This window comes from Ornithodoros turicata, chromosome 6 (assembly GCF_037126465.1).
Source record: "Ornithodoros turicata isolate Travis chromosome 6, ASM3712646v1, whole genome shotgun sequence".
Lineage (NCBI taxonomy): Eukaryota > Metazoa > Arthropoda > Arachnida > Ixodida > Argasidae > Ornithodoros > Ornithodoros turicata.
Window position 1 is genome coordinate 19,380,162 of NC_088206.1, and position 9,404 is coordinate 19,389,565.

The window sequence follows — 9,404 nt, forward strand, 5'->3', positions numbered from 1 at the left end:
TCTTTTACATACATCCGAGAAACCGAAGAGCATGGCAACCCGGCAGCGCCGTGTGGTCTTTACGCGCTACTTGAACGGAAAACCCTTATTTCTTCAGGAACAGCATATTATAATTACTAGTTTGTTCCTGAAGGGTTAAGTAACCTGTGGGCATAGATGTATTTGTAGGTTATACTCATGTCTCAATTGAGTCTCATGTGAGGAGTAAGTAAGATAATTTTCATCAGTGTCATTCACCTGAACTGTGTTCATAACCTTTTAGTATACTTCTTAGTGACCACGTTTCCAAATGTCAACTAATAATTGAACCAAGATTGGGATCTAACACTTAATTAACTCTGTTTTGCTAAACGGAGTAGTACTTGTAACTGATTCATTATCACGTCACCCATTAGACGTCACCAGCATTTGTAAAGAAGGACTTGAGGGCTGACTTCAAGTATTATTAACCCTTGATCTGGTTTCAACGTTAACCATGCACCATTGGTGTGCATAGTACTCCAAAATGGCTAAATAATTTATTGCATAAGTTCTCTCTTACTGTAATTGAGATGTACTTTTGTAAAGTACTTTTTACTGCCCAGCAAATTGAAACTGGCTTCAGTGTACACTACAAATGCATCGTAACATTTAATTGAAATATAATATAACAGCAGAAGCAACATTTTGTCACAACTCAAACTATATCTTTCTTTTTTATTGTCCAGGGATTTAGGAAACAGAGTAGGACTTCCTGCCCTCTGATGTTTTGACGTACTTGATAGAGTTGTAAAACCTGCAACAAAATAAACAAGAGCAGTATAAACAGTTTCGTCTTTCCCTTTTGAATTTAACAAGCTAGTTATATTTTCCCATTTGTTCACTTTTGTACTCTCTGTTGGTGAAAAGATTACAGGAACAATAATGCTGCAGATCGAACAATGACCTGTCATCTTGATGAAGATCAGAACATTTCTTCATGCATGCTAAGTGAGACAAAAGAAATGTACAATGAAGGTTGTACAAAAACAGCAAATCTCCGTCGATTAAAACTTTATATATGTAGATGTTACCACATCGTGTAGTTTCCATCCAAAAGTAGGACTAAGCAAGGTTGTTTGGTAGGTTGTTGGCATGTCGATGTGCTATACCGTTACAGCACATCAATATAGATGAGTGGCAAACACAGTAGGCAGCATGATGGCTCTCAAACTCAAGTGAAGATTTATTCAACAGAACAAGAAACCGAAAGCATGAGTATAGAGAAAAAAAAAAGTACCCATGCAGTGTATGGTGAACCACATTAATCTCTGAGAAGGTAGGATCGGAACAGCAATAAAGAGAAATGACAGTTGCGTCCGAGATAGGGGAACTCTGCAAATTTAGGACCAATATGATGTGGTAACCTTGCATGGCTCACTGCAGCTCTGACACACATTGAACAATTCCAGTAGTGGGACTTCAAAGACAATGAACGTTTGCTGTTTCACTGGGCATTCAAGTGTAGAGGATGCATCTCTAGAAAATTAATTAGCGTTCCTTAGTCATGAAGTCACAACTGCATCTCAACAGGAAGTATTCTTGTACCCTTCAAACAAGCTAGTAGTTCTCACCAGTTTCTTCTCCCCTTGTTGACGTCATACTAATATTCTGCACCTGTCCAAAGACTAAAAAAAATGTCACAATGTTTGCAACACGTAACAAATCTAGTGCTTCCATCTGTGGACTTTGCATACCTGTTTTCAGCTATTTCTGTCATGTCAGTGCCTGGATCACACACACACGAAACAGTTTTGAGCCACTTCAACACTGGAAGGCCCCTAAAATTAAATTTGTTGATGTTGACAATGTTGGGTACGGGTCAAGTAGGATAACATAAGTTAAATAGAATACGTCGTCGCTATATTATAATTTATACATGTGTGACGCCTGTACATACCTAAGACGTTGTGTTGAACTCGTCACCCCGGTGAAGCAAAATCACTGGTTACTGAACGGCAGTTTCCTTCGGACGTCTTCGCAATTCGCCTTCTACGGCATCTTCTTAGTCATCGGCAGCAAAATGAGCTCAACACACGAGACCACTGCTACATCTAATAACCGAGTGTTTCGAACCACATTCGTTTTCGCGCACTCTCTTCTTGAATCTTGTGGTAGAAAACGCCCGCCGCCGATGGCGAACGAACATGATTTTTGCATCCCCGAACACCAAAACTACACCAGGCACATGTAGGCCTCTCGAATAATTGACACAACAACCACGAACATGTCATCTCTTCAACATCTCTTCGCGCGACCAACACGACCACCCACGACGTAAACAATAAACGCGATAACACAGACGGCCTTGCAGATGGCGCGGCGGATCGTAGCTCGTAGCGGCGAAGTAGCTGAATGCTTTATTAACGTAAAAGCTATGGAAGTGAGCGTCATTTTTAAAATGGCGTTTAGCTGTAAGATAATGTGCGTCAGCTTTGTTCTCTACAAAATTAACTCTCACGTGGTAAGGGTTGACCAATCCCTGGGAGCCCTGGACCTGAAACCCAAGTTGCTCTTTTTCGCCGTTCGCTGGCAGCACCGTCCATGTTACGGCAATCTTCAAAATATTTATACGTAAAAAATATGCGGAATTGAGAAGTAATGCTTTCTGTATCTTATCAAACAACGATGTTGTGCACGACAGTGGGCAAAAATATGGGGGTTATTTTTCACTTTTCGGTCCCTTTAAACCTGTTCTTTTGCAGTGAAGAAGTGGAAGCTGACTTACACGCCAACTACATTCCTCCAGATTAAGGGACTGTAGCACTCGCAGATGTGCCGCTTTGAAGTTTCTTATTGTGTAATAAAAGTTCTTTGTTCTGTATATGCTGTCTTTACTGTGTAACCACCACAAGTAAATAAAATAGAGAAATAAAATAAAATAATATACTACCTGTAGAACCCTATAAAAACCTGCCACAGCGTCCACAGGATAACCACAGAACAGCCCCCTGCATGCCTCAAATTATCCAAAATGTGTCCTCTGTTCGTCGGCCAGGATCTCCTGTAGACCGGTTCGGGCGGTAACATTGAACAAACTATGTGAGTACAATTTCCATCCGTGGGATGTTTCCCGACGTCCTGCGGACGTCTGGTTATCCGAGGTCGTTACTCCATGGGACATCCTAAGGTTGTATATGGCTGACTGGGGTGGAGCCCGCTTCGGCCTCTTGATAACTAGAAACTACGTCCACCGTTAGCCTTAGGCCACCGTTAGGCAGCCACCGTTAGGCAGCGAGAAAGAGAAAAGTCGTATTTTCAATCTTCAGAGACGTGTTTGTGGTGTAGACAACTGCATTCCAAATTATGGATAAACACCAAGAGAAGCAAAGTGACTGGCTGGGCTGGCGTTCCCGCAAGAAACCTCCCTTTCCTACGAATGGTTGAACAGCCACAGGGTTCGCAGAGTAGTAAGGCACCGGGTTCACGGTTGTTCACCGGGCAAACCATGATATCGCCATCGCCATCGCCATCGCCTGTAAGTGAGCACACAAGCACACCTGCAAGAGCACACAGCTATCAACGTGGGCTATGGGTATGCCCGCCATACCATGGGTAAGATCACTTCTTTCACCCGTATGTCACTATGGAGATGGAATGCACTACTTCCTAGGTAAATGTATACAGAGTTTTTTTTGTTTTTGTTTTTGTGTGTGTCTTTACGAAATTTTTATTAAAAAGTTGACCTGCATAGATGTCGTTTTTACATTTTAGTTCTTGGCCAGGCGGACATCCTATGGAAGAGTAACTCGAAGATGCCTGAAATTCCTTAACTCTCTAATTGTCAAAAACTTATCAAAATGTAAATGTATCAAAACTTAACTTATCAAAATGTAAATCAATGATAATTTCTCGCTCTAATAAAGTGAATGCGACTTATTCCATTAATAACATTCCACTTGAATCAGTATCCGTTTACAAATACCTCGGCGTTTTCATTTCATCAAACCTATCATATAGCGTACTCGTGTTGAATATATCCCTAGCAAAGCTTCTCGAGCTCTAGGTTACACTCGCTGAAATTTTTCATCTGCTCCAATTACCACCAAGGTGACTTTGTATAAATCATTAGTCCTTCCTAGGTTGGAATATGCAGTCTCCGTGTGGGGTACTGATCACACCACCATTTCAAACTCAATAGGAACAGTACAAAACAGGGCAGCTCGATTCATATTTGGTTACTACAACTGCACCGCCAGTGTCACTGCTATGAAACATAACCTCAATCTCGCTCTACTTTGCACTCGTCGAAAAATAACTCGTCTCTGTTTGTTTCACAAAATTTATTATCATAATATACACCTCAGAGAATCGTTAATCCAACAACCTTCATATATCTCAGCTCGTACTGACCACCCACAGAAAGTCGTCATTCCTTTATGCTCAACGAGATCATTTCGCGATTCGTTGGAGTGGAACCACCTTCCCGGTACCATCACCTCCATTACCGACGTCAAACAATTTAACAAGTGTTTATGCGATTATTTCGATGTGCAGCCATTTTTTATTCTACGTGTTGTACATTTCTGCTGTCACTTTTTTCTCATTTTTTTATTCATATCTGTGCAGTTTGTGCAATAAGTGTAACTTTGTTCATATGGACCTAATTTGAAAACATTTTGTATGCTGCTTGTATTAACATCTTTTTACAAATTATTAACCCACTCCCCTCTGTATTGGCTCACGGCCCTGAGGGTAAATAAATAAATACATTAGGGAATTTCTAGCAATGCTAGATAACAGAACGGGAGACAATCGTCGTTGAAAAATCCCATACCCATTGTAACTTTTAGGAATAAAGAATAGAGCGCGTGCGCGAAATATCCATTGCTCAATTTCCGCATGCAAGTGAGCCAAAACCGGAATAGCGCTTCCTGCGGAGCTCATCAACCTCGCCGCTGGAGGCTTATCTTGCCCGGAGGGCGGTTCATCTGGCCAGCTGAGCGGCACCCACTAGGATAGTCTCTCTCTGCTCTGGATAGTCTCTCAATCTGCCATTTCGCGTTTGCCCGCCATCTCCTGTTTAAAAAGTTACTTGAAAGGTAGTCAGTGATCTTGGAGTTCCACACTTTCTTCGACAGGATGTCCGCCAGGTCGTAGAACTCAACTGCAAAAACGACATCTATGTCGCTCTCATAGTTGAAGAGTGAGCAAATCGGGGATTGATGGTATGCGACCACATTGCTGCTCAGCGCAAGAAAGATGAACACATATTGCATTGTCTGATATAGGGAACTGGCATACCTCAGCACGTGTAAGAATAAAAAGAACAACCAGCAGGTGGCCAGGAGTGTATAAGAAGCCGATACGACAAGTTTCATTAAGGTGTTGGAAGTAGCGCATGTGTTGCGTCCCTCTTTTCTTAGCGCTGAGCAGCAGTATGCTCTCGTAGCTTTTTTAATAAAAATTCTGTAAAGTGTAAAAAGCACCCTGTATACGTGACAGCGTAGAGAATGTATGCTACTTCGCACTTTCTTTACCCAAAATGAAGCGCAGACTGCCTTCCATGATTATTTACAAGAGTTTAGAGACATCAACAGTCTGATACCTTCTAGTTTGCGGCGCAAACGGTTGGGTGAAACAATAAAATCGTAGCCCGAATAATGGCGTGCAACGGGTAATATTCTCCGCTACAGAGACTCGAATTTTAGCTGCACGGCGTGCAGTTTGTCAAAATAGGGCATGAATAAAAAAGGACGACAACAGCATCACGTGCAAAAGTTCCCTCGCGCACGCGAATGAAGCTGTTCGTTAGTCAAACGTTCGTTAGTCATTCTACAGCTCCACTGAAAGCATTGCACTCTCTTGCACTGTTCTTGTTGGTATGCATATCATTTCCGTAACTTTCGTCATGTTCAGCAGCAGCAGCGTCGTCCCTTACTTCCCTGCACACGCAACCGTAAGTCCTGCAGTAGTTTTCAGGTATTAGAAGCCTCTTTGGGGAAGATGAATAGGTGCACGAAGCATCGTATTCAAATTTGAGAACAAGTTAATGTCCTTAGTTTAGGTACATTACTATCCATAAACCGCTGTTTAAGCAACGAACATGTGTCCTGGAGCAAGAAGCTTCAGATCAGGGGCCAATATTTCGAACTGACCGTTCTTCTACTAACCCAGTAGAACAGTCGAAATGTCGCCTCCAGACATGAAGCTTCATTCTTAAGTTTCGGCATAGCTGTGCCTTCGTTCGGTAAACTTGTATCCGCATTTTTTTGTATAAATCCTAAGACTCTAAGCCCTACCTTGCGTAAGTTATAAAACTAGATAATATGTTGCCTCTCCAGGGTGACGCAGCAGCAAGTAGTGTGCCTGGCGACACGACTCCTTTCCCGGCCTGTCCTGGTACGTCGCGTTCCGTCCAGAGCAGCCTCAATGCTGGTAGAACCATCAGCGCCAAGTGTGTCAGCTGCCACGACGCCTTCATAGTTCTTAAGGTTGCTTTCACATTCACACTAACTATTGTGGTGGGGATGAGTTTGAGTTCGATGTGTTCGCGTCAACAAGAGCAAACTACTTACTTAGATAGTTTTACTCCGCACGTGCAAGTCCAAGCAAACACGAAATATTGTGCAGAAAGAAATTATAACGCATTTTATATTTATGCTGCAGGGAAAGCATTAGGCACTCTTGTCTCATGCCGTCGTCGTCACCGAACGGAACCGACACTTACATATTGTTTCGCATGTTGCTTTGTGGCTCAACGAACTAAAGATTCAAAATATATTTGATTCGCAGGTGCTCAACTGTCTGCGCACCATCTGCAAATTGTGCTTGGAAAAGCAACAGACAAGCCCCGACAAGTTGAAGTGCCCTCAGTGTTTACAGGAGACGACCTTACCAGCCGAGGGCATTGCCGGACTCTTCCCAAGCTACGCCACATCAATCATCCTCAGGACCTTGGTGCTCGATCACTCTTTCCCCACATGCACTGCCTGCAAACACATAGCCGTTCCTGATGTTGCACGCTGCCTTGACTGCGTCCACTACATATGTTTCAATTGTGTAAGGGCACACCAATTCATGCATTGGCTTCAAACCCACCGCGTCCTCACATTGGGTGAGATCCAAATCTATCCAAACAACATTCGAAAAACGATCACGCCACACGTTGTTTTCGCCGCAAGAATGACTCTTCAGTTCATCCGCAGGACCTGCGACATTTGTGTTTGCAGGGAATGCACAGCGTTTGAACATCCCATGGGCACCCACAATCTCATGGCTCTCGTCGATGTGAAGCGAAACTTCACCGAAGGTCCCTCATTCGTCATCAGCAGTAGTAAAAAGAAGGCCAACAACATCCTCAGCTCTGTAACCAGCATAGAAATAACTTTAAGCCGGCTACACATCCAGTACCGCAAGACCCAGGCTGATATTACCAGCACCTTGGAAGCCTGGAACAAGACGACATTGGAACAGAGCCAGCAAGAAATTCTGATAGACCTGGAATACACCTGTAAGAAAAACCTTCTGTTAATGGAGCGGCTGGGTAAGAAAGTGCAGGAGAGCTTATGCAAGATCATCAAAGTTCGTCACTGCCGAAAGGCTAGCAAACTTCTCTACAGACAAGGAATTACTAGCATTTCAACAAACAACACACTGCTGGATGCAGATTTTCAGGGAATGACCTTCAACCCTGAGACACACTTACAGGACATGGACCTGGTGTTCGTACCAAACTTCATCGCCTTGCAAGTGAGCATCCGGAATTCCTTAGTGTGTACCCAACAGCACTCCGAAGTCTGGCTGCGTGGAGCGTTCTCACGACGCGATATCAAGGCCCCTTCCACCGACAGTCCTTCCAACAGATATTCCCAAACTCCTCCAATATTTCCCTTTGGGCCTCACCTTTCAGAGCCCAGCGTTAGCCTGCTGCACAGTTCATTCGCCTGGGGTAACCTCCTGCATAACAAGTCCGCAATCACGCGCCAGAAAATTCTCTACCACGGCACGTTTGGAGACTTCTGCGCCATGGAGGGTCAGTTCACGGAACCGTCCGGAGTGGCTGTTAATGCTCAAGGCGACATTACCATAGCAGACACCAACCGACATCGTATGCTCGTATTCGACCGAGGCGGCAGATTCAAGATACGCTTCAGCGAGGGCGGCAGGAAAGACGGTCAATTGCATTATCCAAACCGTGTTTCTGTCGTTCGCGCTTTCGGCGACATCATAGTCACCGAGCGATCGCCAACGCACCAGGTCCAAGTTTTCAACCAGTACGGACAGTTCCTGCGAAAGTTTGGTTCCTCAGTCTTGGAGCATCCGCGTGCAGTCACTGTCGACAGCAAGCGACGAATCATAGTCGTTGAATGCAAAGTGATGCGCGTTATCATCTTCGACCTTTTGGGGAATATCTTGAGTCAGTTCAGCTGTTCCGAGCACCTCGAGTTCCCGGACGGCGTCGCAGCAAATGACAACGATGAAATCTTTATCTCGGACAATCGAGCCCATTGTGTGAAGGTGTTCTCCTACGAAGGTGCACTTCTCAGGCTCAGCGGTGGAGCGGGGGTAACCAACTATCCCATAGCTGTCTGCGTCAACAAAAATGGTCATCTGGTCGTATCGGACAATCACCACTATTTCCACATCACTGTGTTCATGCAAGATAAAGCGCCTTCGAAAGCCACGTGAAACATGCACAGTGCTACGACGTAGCCCTCACGCACGATAACTCCGTCATACTTGCCAGCAAGTACTGCAAACTCTACATTTATCGCTATGCCCAGTCATTGTTCTGAAGGTTGTATGCACTAAAATTTTCCGAAGATGCTATAGTATTTGTCGCGTTTCTCTGTTTTTGGACTTTGGATGAGTCTGTCCTCGAAGTGCAAAACTCCCTGCAATAGTTCCCCTGGTTTAAAAAGTTAGCGGTCTCAAATTTCAAAAAAGCGGTAAATTTCAATTTACGCGTAATGGTTTGCAGATATGGGTCAGATCAGAGGGTAATGCGCTGCGGGGGTTGGCGTGAAAAAATGAGGTCCACTGATTAGCATGTGTCTTAAGCATACTTGATGGAAACGACACGATAAAAGAAGCTGTCAAATCAAAGGTCCGCAACGTGATGCAAGCCATATTTTCCCAAGCGTTGTCGTTGAGAACTTCCGATCAGCAAAAACTCTGCATTCATTCCGAAGGCCATGAACCTGAACATGCCACCGTAGTCGATCACTCTGACGATTCCTCTTCGTCCGGGGGATCTTTAAATGCTAACGATGGAGATAATGGGTTTGTGGATACTGGAGTAGGATATGTAGTCCATGGTTCGCACACTAGCATCGCGAACACAGTTTATCGTTGGGCCGTTTCGGGTGATCGGCACGTTCACATCACTCGCGATGTCCAAGTTGAACGTGTCCTTCATATTGTCGATAACCAACCTATTGTTG

General features: G+C 44.2%; 1 pseudogene; it reads left to right on the top strand.

The window, feature by feature from the left end:
• The first annotated feature begins 5,767 nt into the window (after positions 1-5,767).
• On the top strand, positions 5,768-8,795 carry LOC135399340 (brain tumor protein-like; annotated as a pseudogene).
• The last annotated feature ends 609 nt before the right edge of the window (positions 8,796-9,404 follow it).